This window comes from Passer domesticus, chromosome 3 (genome assembly GCF_036417665.1).
Source record: "Passer domesticus isolate bPasDom1 chromosome 3, bPasDom1.hap1, whole genome shotgun sequence".
NCBI classification, from domain to species: Eukaryota; Metazoa; Chordata; class Aves; order Passeriformes; family Passeridae; genus Passer; species Passer domesticus.
The window spans coordinates 5,824,953-5,839,526 of record NC_087476.1 but is presented as its reverse complement, the minus strand read 5'-3'; the positions used below and the strand labels follow the sequence as shown (position 1 = coordinate 5,839,526).

At 36.6% G+C, this 14,574-nt stretch overlaps 2 protein-coding genes and 1 long non-coding RNA gene across 15 annotated transcripts in view; 2 read left to right on the top strand and 1 right to left on the bottom strand.

Moving 5' to 3' along the window:
* Positions 1 to 4,041, bottom strand: part of RUNX2 (RUNX family transcription factor 2) — a 225,657-nt gene extending 221,616 nt beyond the window's left edge. Inside the window, exons 1-2 of the mRNA XM_064411663.1 lie at positions 3,972 to 4,041; positions 3,028 to 3,122 (exon numbers count right to left, since the gene is read on the bottom strand). The gene's annotated coding sequence lies outside the window, so the exon portion shown is untranslated. The remainder of the gene's footprint in view (positions 1 to 3,027; positions 3,123 to 3,971) is intronic.
* SUPT3H (SPT3 homolog, SAGA and STAGA complex component) overlaps positions 1 to 14,574 on the top strand; it is a 255,490-nt gene that overhangs the window by 44,776 nt on the left and 196,140 nt on the right. Inside the window, exon 2 of one of the 12 annotated variants that reach the window (XM_064411678.1) lies at positions 198 to 339. The exons of 10 other annotated variants lie outside the window; for them this stretch is intronic. The gene's annotated coding sequence lies outside the window, so the exon portion shown is untranslated. Of the gene's footprint in view, positions 1 to 197; positions 340 to 5,969; positions 6,191 to 14,574 lie in introns of those variants that run through there. One more of the 12 variants, XM_064411679.1, reaches the window with a different exon arrangement.
* LOC135295879 (uncharacterized) lies at positions 353 to 4,965 on the top strand. 2 transcript variants are annotated; one of them, XR_010357939.1, is made up of 2 exons: positions 353 to 656; positions 2,450 to 4,965. It is a non-coding gene; the product is annotated as an uncharacterized LOC135295879 (long non-coding RNA). The 2 variants fall into 2 exon arrangements; XR_010357940.1 differs by having other exon boundaries at positions 353 to 739.

The window sequence follows — 14,574 nt, the reverse complement described above, 5'->3', positions numbered from 1 at the left end:
TAGTAACAGTCAAAGTTATTTCATACAAACAGAATTCAGATAAATTCTCTTCTTAGTTTTTCTTGTTGGCAAAATATCCCCTCAGGTAATTTTAAAACTTGCAACTTTTTGTGCTTCATCCCATTTTCACTGAATCTTACATTTATTGTGGCCAAGCAGCGTTTTACCTCTCCTTGCCACTTTTCATCTCTTTGTAGGTTGGTATGAAAATTTTCCATGTCATACGTGAGAAAGGAACTGAAAAGAGGAAAATTCACTTTCTTCAACCCTGAAGATTTAGGAGTTCCAGTTATTTTATTTGATTGCCTGCAATTTGAACAGTGTAGTAATTTGTGAGAGGTAAATAATTCGGTTAAATTCTAAGATAAATTTAATCGCCTCAAATCTTCTGCAAATATTTCTAAATATCAGACAGATATACACATGAGATCTCTGATGCTGCACCACAAATGTCTTGAAAGTCTTGTTCTGGATATATTCTTGTTTCTGTTTGTTTTTAAATGCATGTATATGAAGGGTGATCCTCTTACAGAACGTTTTTGAAGCGCTTGCCTCTCTAGTTAGAGAACACTTATCAAGAACAGCTGCCGTAGTGCTGTGGATCCTATCCATGGACTCATGGTGGTCTGCTGAACAACGTTCTTCAAGTTTGACAGGTGAGACAGAGACTCTCCAGTGCCACTGCTTTTGGATGAATCTAGCTGTGGTTGGAGAAAGTGCATCTTGCCAAAATATATGGGTAAGACCACACACAGTCTTTAAAATAGTTATTGTAAGCTTATTTTTAGGCAGTATATGTCTTGACAGTTCTTTTATTTGCATGCCGGTTTCACTGCTGCTTATAGATTTTTCATTTATTTTAGTAATGGCAATTGCAGATTTAGATCTATGTTTGTAAAGCTTTTGCACAACATTTACACTGGAAAAATACAGACTTGCTACTTTCAAACCTCAGTCAAGATTAGAGAACAGATTTTAAAAGATATTAAGACAGAGTATTTACGCTCTCCAGATTTGGTGTCATTGTTTTTATATTCAACCCCATTTTCAGGGGCATAGTTCAGTAATAAAAATTTGCTTCTGGTTTTAAAGTTATACCAATTTTAGTAGCTTCTGTGCTTGTATAAGTCTGCAGCAATGTCGATTTAGGACATGAAATTAGTTCAGTAAGTAATAAAAACGATTTTTTTTTTTTTTAAATTGCATACTTATTAAATACTGAATTTAGAATCTGTATTTTAGATGTTATAACTCCTGAACAGTATTTTTCATGTATATTTTAATATGTAGAATATTCTTTGCATTCTAAGTGCTTGCTTCAACAGTTGGCTCCGTAATGTGTATTTAAAATATTGTGTGTTTAACTGACAGTGTGGAAGGGGGTTGCACCCTGTAGAATTTCTGAGTAAACAATACCCATTTGCTAACTTTCAGAGCAGATGTTTTTTAAATACTCCAAGAGAAATTAAATATAATACTCAAAAGTAGTATCATAAATCATTCATTGGGTAGTGATGCTTAAAAGTCATGGATTCAGAACATGTTTTTTTCCCTAGTTCTGTATTTTCCAGATTATCTTGCATAATTAATGCATGACTATTTCTCAACAAAACATTACTCATTTTTTATTACTTAACATTGCATAGGACCGTTGTTTATAGCACTGGACTTTACAGACAATTAAGGAAATAGTCCCTGCCCTGAGGAATATACAATTAAATATATGCAACCAGCCATTTAAGAAAAGTATGAAAAAGAGGGAGGGGAAAACCCCATTATAATGAACAGCAATAAAAAATAAGTGAAGAACTTCATGAGGAAGGGCAAATGGTTGTAATTTTATTATTAACCTTCTCCACATATTCTACTATAAAGAGTATTAATTACTTGTGTTCAATTGGCTAGTCTTGTTTTCTGCTTGAACTTGAGCATGATGGCTGATCATCATGGTTCCTTCTCTATATTTTGAAAAATATTAGAGAAAATATTTTGAAAAATACTATAGAATATATTTTGGAAAAAACGCAACCCCAAAATAATTCCTTATGCAGTGATTGCATAGGGAAATATTTCTCTGCTATTTATGATTCTCACTTAAGTTTGAGATCCTCAGTCTTGTACACAGTATTTCTTAGGAAAAAAAAAAAAAAGGAAGCAAAATCAGGTGCTTCCATCCTGTGTCCTCTTTCTTTTCATGTGCTTTTTTTTTTCTTTTCTCTAAAGTATTTAATAGCTGGATTTGCTACTTTTTCACAGCTTGTCAAGTGTCTAAGCTTTCCCTTGAAATTAAAAATGTATTGTGGTTTTGTGTTGGAGGAGAGGTCTGAGTATCATTCATGAAAGAGGAGAATTGAGAAGAGGTTGAGAAGAGAATGGAAAGACTAAAATTGGAAGGAGGAGATTTAAAAAGAAAACTTCGGGTTTTAATCAGCATGACTCCCTTTTATAGTGAAGGAGTACTGAAGGTGGAGATGGAGGTGGAGAAGGAGTACTGAAGGTGGAGAGGAGAAATGAAGATACTGGAACAGGATGAAGAATCAGAAGATGCGGCCCTTTCCCTGGGGACAGCAAACATAGGAGAAAATTGCCCTCTGGTCTCCAAGGCCATGTGAGCCCCAGTTTGCTCTGAAATAGCAAACTGTTCAGAAGTGCCCAGCTGTGCTCAGTGTGGTGTTGAGCTCCTTTGGAGGGAATTGGTCTGTCTATGCATAGCACTTAAAATGGCCTGTGGAGGTGTGCCTGAAGAATTCTAGAACCTGGGGGATGTTGGAAAGATTATGGGAGATGTTTGTATGAGATTTCCAATGCCTGGTGTGTTGTGTCGTGAAGAGTTGGTTGATTTTTCACTTCAGGAGGAGAAAGCAATCAGCATTTACAGTCTGTTCAGTGTTGGCCAGATAAGCAGGTGTCAGTTCGTTTTAATACACATTTTTTGTCATGCCCTCAGTAACAGACTGCTTTGTAACTGAAGGGTGGTAATGGAGAAGAAAAATAAAAATGAATTGCAATCATTCCTTCCACTCATACCTCTTCCTCCTCTGACCTTCCAACCTCAAAAGCGAGGAAGCTGGGCTGTTTTTAGAGAGACCCTGTGGTTTGGTTGCCAGAATCCAGACCTGTAGCTTGTAAGATAAATAATGCAAGCTTTGAGGAAATATTCTGTGTGGATAGGATAGTATATGTGTTGCTTGTTAATACTTAGCTATTTTATTACTTTAACCATTTATTTCTGTTCTCTTTAGATGGATAATTAATAATTTGGTTTTAGAAGATAAATCACTGCCTATATTTGTTGGCTACATGAGGGAAGTGTCTAGGAAGCAATCAAAGGAATCACTTCTATGGAATATTGACTTTTGGATAAACAGGGTTGTTTTAACATGGAGACCCAGCCCATAATGAAAGTAAATTGTTACATTTCCATTTCAGAACACAGGTTCTGGGTCTCCTGCTTGGCTGTATTTAGTCTGAGGGGTCAGAGGCGCTAAGCAGAATAAATCCTGTTTTGGCACAAAATGATGCAGATGGACTGGGTATTGCCTATTTGAGGATAAGTTGTAGGTATGAATGGGCAACTCAGTTCTTTTTGGAGCTGAATGGCCAAACTCCGTTGGTGAGTGGAATAGGAGCATGTTGGAACAGGAGCACTAAAACCCAGTGTTTTTGGAAAATTCTGCCATGTAGTCACAAGTCAATCCAGCCTGAAAAAGAGGTAGTGTTTGCTTGTATTTTCTAAATTCTCCCTTGTAATCATTCTGCTTTTGGAGCAGTGTTTCAGTTGTTCCAGGCCTAAAAAGACTCTGGAATCAAGGTTATTACTGTCTGAAGATTAGTTCAAGAAGCAAAGCAATCTCTCTTTCATGTACCTGCCTATCGCACATCGTGTTAATTGGTTAATATTTGCATTTTAAAGAAATCTTTATTTGAGGCGTATGGGATCTGCATTCTAGATTATTTCCAATAAAACGTACTTTGTACTAAAATCTATTAGATGAGGTTGGCTGCATGAGTTCTGTCCTCTGTGACACTTGTCTCCTCTGGATTCCATAGTCTGTAATTGTGATGCCAGAGCAGCTCCTTGTAGCCAGACTCTTGGTGTATTTTGGGAACCCATGGGGATGTAAGGCTTGAGGCTACCAGACTGTTTCTTAAGCTCAAGCAGTGCTCTGGGCAGTTGCTGCTTTGCCAAAACCAATGCTGAAGGAAATGTGGCTTTTCATGAGCCAGAGTTGATTCCCATGACATGGGCTTGGGTGTTGGGCCCTCAGAAATAACTGTAATCTCTGAAAGGTGTAAACTGTAAAACATCTGTCTTTCATAGTTTGTGCCTCTATATCTACATAGTAGAGTATGTCTAATTTTAAGAACAAACTTTCATAATTGGAATTTGGGAGTACCACACAATATTCAATTTATTTTGTCATCATTATTCTGCTCATTTGGTAAAATTACTGATTTCTCTTTCTTAAAAATCTTTTAAATCACTTTTTAAATTTTTTAAAAAATTTTTATTTCTTTTTTTAAATGAACATCTAAATGTTTTGTTGCTTTTTAACTCCAGGTAGTTGTGCCCAGTGTGAGTTTGAAGCAGCTTTGCAGCTGAATGTTTATATTTCACTTTTGGGAAAAATTATACCAGTCTGTTCAGAAATGGAGTATTTGCAGTAGTAAGTGGCATCCTTACAAACTAAACATAATGATCAAAGAGCTGAAGAAATAACAAATTTAGTTGTCTTTTGGACAAAATTACAATGGAATAGCCTTTGGTTTGTCATTTAGCTTCAGCATGATTTATTTTTCTTCTCTTTTAATTGAAGAACAAATCCAATTCATAACTGAATGCAATTCAATCTTCTCATTTTCTGATGTGGGTAGAAAATATCTGTTTTATCTGTGCATAGAAGCTACAGTAATTCAAGCTTTATTTTTCCTTTTGAATAACTGAAATAAACTTAAAGAGCCAGACATGAGTATGCCCAGTTTTTTTAGAATTTATGAGTTTTACAGAACAGTTACTTTTTGAGTGCTTTTCTGTTCTGCTCTCAGCAGTAACTTTTCCTAGACTGATCATGGCACAGATACAGAGTGAAAATAATAAAGATTTTCTGTAAGATTTCCTAATTGTTTAGTGGTAGATTCTGAAGAACTTGCAAATAGAACTATTCCCAGCTGATAGGGTGGGTTTTGGTCTTTTCCTCGTTTGTTTTGTTTTCTTTTGTTTACCTGTTTTCCCTTGTATTTGTCTTCCTCTGCTAAAACAGTAAGCTTAGCTAAACTTCAGATGAACAAAAAGTTGAAGAAGTTAGCACATAAAATCTCAGTTTAGGGTCTCCAGTGACTGTCCTTCCAGCCCAACTGTATTTGGTGCATTATAATGGTGTTGATTGACTGCATTTCTTTTCCCATCTCTAGAACTCCCGAATTCTTGCATGGAAGGAATGCTGCTCACTTCAGAGTTGGTTACTCAGAGATTTTCTTGTTACTGATTGCTCATTCCATGGCTGTTTGCCATCTTTCCTGAACAGTATTCAAACTCTAGTATGGAGAATTACTAACTTTCATGTGCTCTGCTGGCTCATGTCACACTATGAGAATACTTAACAAATGTTAATTATGTTCTTCTCTTTATAGTACTCTGGGGAGAAATATGTTGCTCTCTGTGTCAGACATATAGCTTGGTTGGGGCTATGCAGAGAACAAAATTAAAGGAAGTAAAATATAAATATATCCCCAGACTTCTTAGTCATTCTGCAGCACACAGCTAGAGGGTACTTGTGAAAATGCTTAGCTTTATCTCTACATCTTTCAAAGTTTAACCAGTTCATTTTGTCAGTGATGGATATGTGAACTGCCAAAATCCAATACTATGGCTTAAGGAGTGGATGGTTACTGATCGCCTCTGAAAGGGGGCACAGCTGAATGGGGTGTTCCAGTCTACTGTGACGTTTCTGTTTTCTTGTGCATAGAATGAGCTTCATTGCTTGTGTTTTCCAAACATAAACTTTTGGTTTGGAACTCAGCATGTCCACGATTATGATCAAGAGGCTGTGCAACCTTTTATAGACACCAGTGGAGACCAGATTTCATCACAGCACTGGAAATAATTGATTGAGGCTACAAGTCTTCTGCACCCGAGTACCAGAGCATTATGTGGCCTTAATGCCTGACATGTTGACTATGTAGTTATTGGGTAAGTTCCTGTTGAAAATACATGGTTTTGTTCAGCTCTTCATGTACCCGCAGTCTTATTTAGGTCATTGTTACACTCTAGCTCCATTTTAGGTAAAGATAAAAAGAAAAAAAAAACCCCAAACAAAAGCCTGATGTTGATAGGAACAGGCCTTATGTAGCATTAATAAATAAAGGCCTTTATTAGTTGTCTAAACTTATAATCAGAGAAATTTCAATCCAAGGCCTGTCCAGTGGTTTGGTGTTTTTTGTTGGCTTTGAGTAGTCACTTGAACTTGGGACAGATCTGTCCTGGCTTGATTATTTCCTTCATTTACCATAAATCAGGAATGATTACACTGAAGTTATTGCAATTTTATAAAAGTAAGAGCTGTAGAAAAACAGAGACTGATGTTGCTGTAGTGATAAAGGGCTGTGATCCGATGCTTGAGAGATGAGACTCCTGTTTGTACATTCAGGCCTTGAGGTAAATTGTTGTCTTTCAGTTGGTCATCTGTAAAATAGTCTTGTTTTTTTGTTAAACATCAACAAATTTATTTTTAAGGGCTGTTCAGATGCCACAGATGAGGATCACAGAAGTACCAAGATTAACTGAGTTTGCATCTGCTGCATTTGATAGCATATTTAATTCCCTATACCTCTGAGGAGCAGAAAAGGCTGACTGATACTTTGCCATGAAAGTGAAGATTTACACTACTCAAATAGGTGAAAAGCAAAGTAATACTCTGTTTTTTTTTCTTTTTAAATTTTGTCTACAATCAGCACTGAGGAGCATTTGTTTTGTAGAATATTAGTGTCTTTCAATTGATTTAAATCCCTTAATGGAATCTCTTGCAAGTTTTCTGATGCATTTCTTCCCACTATCAAGTCTTAATATCCTGGGAAATGCTTGAGTTAGCTGAAGAAATTGCTAGTGCCTATGGTACTGTTGTATTTGTGGATTTATGTTGCTACTGTGTCTGTGTCTCTAGGGGGTTTTTCAAACTTAAGAAGGGTGCAGAACATAAGCAAGTGTTCTACTTAACCGTGTCATTAAACATCACCATGGAGTCATCAGGGTACAGACACTGCCTGTCCCTCATGCGTCTCTCAGTATAACTCATTTCTTTGTTAAGAAAAAAAAAAAAATTGGGGCACTTAAATAAATCTTGTGTAAAACTAGACATTTCAACCGAGATCAACATTTTGTTGTTCAAAACAGGATAACAGCTGTGACTTTGTAAGCTACTGTTAGTGGTTTTTAGAAGCTAATTTGTCAGCTTGCTGGCACGCTGAGCTCATTTGCCGAAAGAAGTTGATGTCATCTCCCATATCGTTCTTTGTCAGAGATCAGCGTCTCCTCTGCTTTAACCAGTGAATCCCAAATAGAACATTACAGACTGGGGCTGTTTGCCAGTGGCATTAGTTTTCTGTTTATGTAACTTCAATTTAGAGCTTTCATGACTAAACACAAAATTCAGCTGTCATGTGAGAGTTGATCACCCCTTTTATCAGTATCCTCCATCCATGATATGTGAATCCTTTCTGTGTACTTTGAATTAAAAAAATACGCAAAGAGCAGAAATGTTTATTATTTTCAAGTATTGCCACTTAATTTATTCAAACAGCATTCAATGTGGTTTATAACTGCTTGTTCCTCATCTAGCACAAAGTAAGGACTTATTAATGACCACAACTATTGACAAAAAATAAGGTTTCTTGGAAGAATGAGTAACTGTCTAAATCAGTGATTGTCAATAAAATGTGAATACAGGACATTATTTCAACACAAAAGTGTTTATAATTGCTGTTGAACATCCTTGTCAAACTGCAAACTGACATTTTCAGGTTCTGTCTTACTGCTAAGAAATAATTGCAACACTGTTAGGGAATTTTTAATGTCAGCTTTGTCAGTTTTAATCTTCTGATCAATTACTCAGTGGCTATTTAGTAGCCTCAGTAGCTTTAGAATATGTAGTGGAATGTAAAGAAGAGATCCTTTTTTGTAAGACACTGGCCAAATAAAAGGTCAGAAGTGTAAAGGTAGAAAGAATTAATTTTTGTACTAAAGTCACTTCCAAGGTCTACCAAGGATCTTCATAGAATCATAAAATCTGAATTGAATGGGACCCACAAGGACCATCAAGTCCAACTACTGGTCCTGTACAGGACAGCCCTAAGAAATCCTCACTCTACATCCTGCAGAAGCCAGAAAACTAATGGCAGAGTTATTTAGAGAGTGAAATGATGGTTGTGTGGAGTCACCCAGAGATTGCAGAGAATGGAGTGGGTGACAAAACAGGTGAAATCCATTGCTGATAAACCCATGCGAACTCTGTGCTGTTTATTGTCATAGAAAAAAAAATCATGGAGAGCTCTAAAAGAGAGCCTTAGTAGTTACCAAAAATAGATTGGATTTTAGAGAAATTGAGAGTATCTGGGTGTAACAGTGTTACTAATAGTTCTGCTGTTGTATTCATCCAGTTATTAAAAACAGTATTCTAGAACTGAATGAATTCTTTACAAGGAGGAGAAACTAAACTGGCAAGGTGCCTAAAAACCTGGGAAGACACAACTGGGAGGGGAATGTGATAGAAATCTGGAATTATGAGCAATGCAGCAAAAGTGAATGGAAACAAGCATTTCCCTTTTTCATAACAAAAAGTAGGGGCGCCTAATTAAATTATCAGATGGCAGGCTTAAAATGAGTACAAGGAAGTAGTTTTTTAACAGTGCATAATTAAAGCGTTGAATTCATCAACAAGTCACTGAAGAAGCCAAAAATTACTGTAGTTGAAAAGGATTAAGAGGAGATCATGGAGGTGAAGTTTATCTATAGCTATAAAACACAGTTGTCTAGTCATAACCTTAGGCAACACTTTAGGTCTGTTGGAGAGAAAACCAAGGAGGGGTTTTTCCTAAGCATTCAGTACTGGCCTTTATGGAGAGAACTTGATCCCTGTTCTAAAGGGTTTGTGTATAGATGAGCTGATAAAAGCACTGTGAGATAGTGATACATGCTGGGTACGAGGGTATTACCATGGGGAAAGTCACCAAATCTTCAAAGATTTTATCTAAGTGTGTAAATGAGGAAGTGCTGTAAAATCAGGATATAGGAACTTAAAAGTTTTAATTTCTTCTGCCTATAAAGGTAAGTGGGCTGTGCTTCTGTGGAAGTATTTTCAAAAGTGTTTAACCTCAGTAATATTCACCAGCTTTGTAATTTATTGATCATCCACACGTTAATATTTCACTGTGAATTTAAAAACAGTAAGGAGTTTCCCAGTTCTATCAGGTTGGTCACTCTGATTTGTTCTGATTTTCCCATTTAAGCTCATTTTTATTTTGTTAACATTTTTAAGCCTGTTTTTTGGTGATATTTTGTGCTCCAGTTGATCTTTTAATGATGTTGCCTGCGTCTTCCTGGAAGAATTGGCCTAATAAAAGCTGTATGACTGTCCTCAATGTAACTATCCTCTGTGTTCTAAACCCAAGGATTCGTACGTGACAAATTACTACTTCAAAAAGTCTGGAAAATGCTGATTTTAAATAATCTGAACCTTATTCTTACAGAATCATGGGATGGTTTGGGTTATAAGGGACCTTAGAGAGCATCTTGTTCCAACCCCTGCCAAGGGCAGGGATACTTTCCACTGGACTGAGTTGCTCCAAGCCCTGTCCAATTTGGCCTTGAGCATTTCCAGCGATGGGGCAGACTCAGCTTCTCGGGGCAACCTCTGCCATCCTTTTCTGTAGGATGTAGCCCCATTGAAAAATGTGTCAGTACCTATAAGGCTACTGAAATTCCATTAATTCATCTAAAATTATCGACTTTTGGGAAGATAATTTTGTATGTTTAGTATATCCTACTTCTTTTGTTTTTCCCCCTAAAAGTGTGCTTTGATGAATCTCTTTGGGCATAAATTTGGTTCCATGTCATCCTTGGGTATGAAAGAAATTTAAGCCTTAAGGTGGGCTTAATAATGAGAAAACTCCAGTAGCATGTCAAAGCATAAGATCATAGATGATAGTTTGTAATGTCTTAACATGCTGGACAGACAAAATGTACTGGTATCATGATGTGTGTATCTGGTTTTAAGCACCTAATTTGAGAGTTTTCTTTTCTCTTGGTTTTGCATCCAGCATTTATCATCTTAGATTTCAACCACACACTTTTATATATGCCTGAGGGTGGACTTTATACATCTCTTTATGGAGCAGAAACAAAAAATTATCACATTGCCACCTGGACTGATTTATCTTCATATTGTCACAGATTTATGATGGTACTATTCAAACACTTAGTATTTGCTTTGTTAGACATTTCAACACAGTAAACTAATAAATCTAATTGAACTTATTTTGTAAGATTGATTGGTGCAAATGTGTCTAATCTTATCTAAAACATAATCAGAACTCACTTCAAAACCGTTGGTGCCATGTTTGGGAGTTGCAGAAGGACCACACATAGTCAGTGGTTCTATATTTGTTGCATAAAAAGCAGACCTGTTTTCTCTGAATCTTGATTTTTTCTAATGTTAGTAGGTAAAAGTTTCTAACTTCCCCTTCCTCTTTCTCATCCATTAAAGAGTAGCAGTTTTGTGGTCTGATTGATTTCCGCATCACCAGGTGATCATGTAAAAGCCTTGTCAGTTGCTAATGAGGTACTTGAGCTGCTTTTCCTTTCTGTTGTTCCTAGATGAAAAATGGAATATCTGTAGTAAAACAGGCTTACGTGTAGGCTCTTCCTTCTTCTCCTCCTCCTGCCTATGAATGACCCCATCCCTAAAGAAGTTTTGAAGATGATCCATTGATATTTTTTTTTCAGGTTTTTATTTCACCAAGTGACATGAAAAATTCCCATCAGCACAAATGTATTTTTATATTTTAATAAGGGCTCCAGGGCTGGATAGTAGGGTGAAATTCATTGTATGATCACCTGCCTACTCAGTGTACATGCATGCTTATATGTGAAGCTGGTGGAGGAGGACATTAGAAATTAAATTATTTTTTTCTTGGTGAAAAAGGGAAATGATATTTATTTAAGAAGCTTTGACTTTATGGGCTTTCTCAGTGTCTGATGTTACTGTAGTAAATGAACTAATAGAAAATATAATCCTCTCTTAAACAGCAAATTAATTTTGATTTTGCCAGAAGTTGTTTCATTTTTCATTTGCTTAATTGTTGTAGCAGTGTGAATATTTTGAAAGAATGTAAAACTGAAACCACTTCATCCAGATGTGCCTGCTGATTGCTGGAAAAGCCTGGAGTATGGGTTGAGCCAGACAATTAGCATAATATTGGCATATGTGGAGCATCATTAGTAGTTCCAAATAAGTGTCATGCAAATATGTGTTTGGGGTTTTTCTCCCTAGAAGTAGCAAGTAAATAACTTTGTTAAAATGTAAGCAAAGTGTTTAATTGGGAGGAATTTGTCATGTTATAACAAACCCCTATTGAGTCTCTTGTTCATGTATTTCAATATTTTGCCTATAGCAGCACCAGAACTGGTTACTTAAGAAGAAATTTTGTGCAAGGGGACAGCTGTGCAATTGCCATCTCAGATAAGGGGGGAAACTCCACATGACCATCAGTCAGTGATTTGAGTTTCTGACATACAAACATATTTATAAGTTATATATAACAGGAATTTAGGAATTCTTTAATTAAACTCTGCAAAGTCTTTCTGCTTTCCTTCAGGGCCGGGACATACAGCTGATGTGCAACAATACTGTATCTCATGGGTTTGATGCTATCACCAAAAGATTCTGCAGTGACAGAGGGAATCCGTTCTGTAGCACTTCAACTTATGGCCCTTCCATCTCATCTTGATGGAATGATTTTGTATTTTATTCACCACGCTGTTGATTCACATTGATATAAACAAGGAGAGATTTGCTTTTAATGCCTGTGCTGTGTTCAGTATTTGAGAATACCCTCAGATCAATGATTTTTGTTGTGAATGCCAACAGAAATGTCTCCTGTCTAAGAGCAAAACTGAGTGCAGTCTTTCCACTGGGTGAAGGGGAGCATTTGGTGTTCCTCTGAAACCTTCTGTTACTCATATATATTTTTTAATCTCACAAAGTTGGATAGAGTTTTAAAAACACTGGGGCAATTCTAGTTCCAAAGCCTTTTGGGTCTGTTGCTGAGGGCTGTTCACTGTCTTCAGTTCCAGGACAGTGGGTGTCTGAACCTTGCTGGTTCTCATTACAGTATTCCCTGGACCAGAGGATGAGTCTTGTTCAAGCCCATGTCCCTCCTTGGTGGTAAATCTCTCAGTGATGGCAGAAACTTCTGTTGTAACTCTTAAGTACATTTTATTTCTGGTGTTAACCAGGCATGAATCTCCTTTTCCTGTTCACTTATGGCTGAATAGTTGTAAGAGGGATTCATTTCATTAACTTCACATTTCTGCTTGTCAGCATATGCACCTGAGCGAGTAAGCATAACCTTCTTTCTGTAGCCAGCAGCAAGAAACAAGCAATTTTACGTAGTGATTCCCTTGAAAAGAACGGTCTAAAATCAGTCAGATGAATCATAACACGTTTCTCTCCGCTGCCCTGGAAGGAAGCAGAGGCTGACTCAGAGATGGGTATTTCACCCCCCACCCAGAAACATCACCCACAGTGTCTGTGTTTCACACTGAAACTGAGGGAGAGCAGGGCCTGCAAGTGCAGTTTGGTACTTGGATGTTACCATCAGACTTTTTGCCATAAATGTGTGTTGCTGTACTTATCACTTGGTTTTTATCTCTGGAGTGGGTCTTTGAAGTAGTTTTTCCACTCTCTTGTGTGTTTGGTGCAAAATAGTGTTATTGACCTCAAAGCTTCTTTTCTAAGAAATGTAGCTGGACCCTAATCTCAGATGTGCGTGTTTTTTTCTTTTTAAAATGTGCTGACTTATTTTTTTTTCTTAGGATATGATCACTTTTCTTATAGTTTAGTTAAAATTGAATTTATTCCTCTGTTCCATTTCCATACCATGTTTGTACCATTAAAGCTTCTTAAATAAATACAGCTCAGAATTTTAAATTTTGTTAGGGTAATCTGTGTCATCTTTCTTTTTCCTTTGGTAATTAAAAAAACCCCAAAGAAATGAAAATAATTCATCAGTCAATCCTAAGGCCTTAAGACATTGATCATGTTTCATCTCTGAAGCAGAGCCTGCAGTAACTTTTGTAAATGAGCATCGTTGCTTGTGGAAGCAATTCAGTGAGGCTTGGCTGAGGAGGAACATCTCCTGAGGTATTACAAATGTAAGAGCAGCCCATTGAAGAGACTCTTTCCCCAAGGGAGAAACTATACCTGGCTTACAGCACTTTTTTAGTTTATTGGAACTTCTGACTTTGTGATCAGACCCTTAGTTTTTTGACGTCTTGGGAGAATCTAATAGTAGTGATGATTTTAGTGACTGCAGCTTCAGTTTAACCGAGTTCTGAGCTAAGGGAACAGCTTACCTTTCCTCGTAAGCATCTCCTCTCTTTCTGCCTGTGGATGGTATGTTCCCCCTCTACCAAGCTTGTGATTTAGATGTCATCCTCAATTTCTCAAAGATTTACCTCAGAGCAATTATGGCATATCTTGCTGCTAAACAATTTGCAAGATAACAGTATTTTCTTCAAACTTTTAAGTCAAAGTTTAATGTCTTGTGATTTATTTTAATTAACTCTGAAAGAAGTTGATTATTTTAGATTTTTTTTTTCTTTGGCATGTGAAATGCTTTGGAAATGTGTCTGCACAGTTTCTTTGTACTCTGTGACTGGGGCATGAAAGTAATCTTGTGATAATAAAAATTAAAGGCCATTTCAAGAAAAATGAGAATAGTTTGTAAAATAAAATGCACAATCTAAATTAATTTTTGTGGGCAGATTATAGAGTTAAGATGAGAAATTATTTTAGTGCAGATACTTATTTTTTCTGAGTTACTATTTCAAGTTTATTTTCATTGAAATTGCATTATTGCCCTCAGTAGCAACTGATATTAGCACTTATGTTAATTTTAGGACGTTTATTTCTTCTGAGAAGAAAGTAGGTGATACTAAACATTTTGTCATTTCAGGTTGAAGTAAAATAAAAATATAAGCAAGTCTGAGCTCTTAAACTTTGAATGATATTGTTTAAAAGCAGAAGATTCATATTGGGACAGCTCTAATGAGCAGAGCTACCTTCTGTTTAATGGAAAGGCTCTGTGACTCCTGCTCAACCAAAGCTGACAGCAATCACTACAGTCTGTGCTGCTTAAAAGGATGGTTTTCTTTCTTTTTTTTTTTCCTCCTCTAAAGAGGAGGTTCATGTGGACTGAATTCCCTTGTACAAAATGGGCATGTTTCCCAGGAAAAACATGATACTTCACTAATCAGGATGGAGCCTTATCCTGCAATGGGACCTACATTTTGGTCTTTTC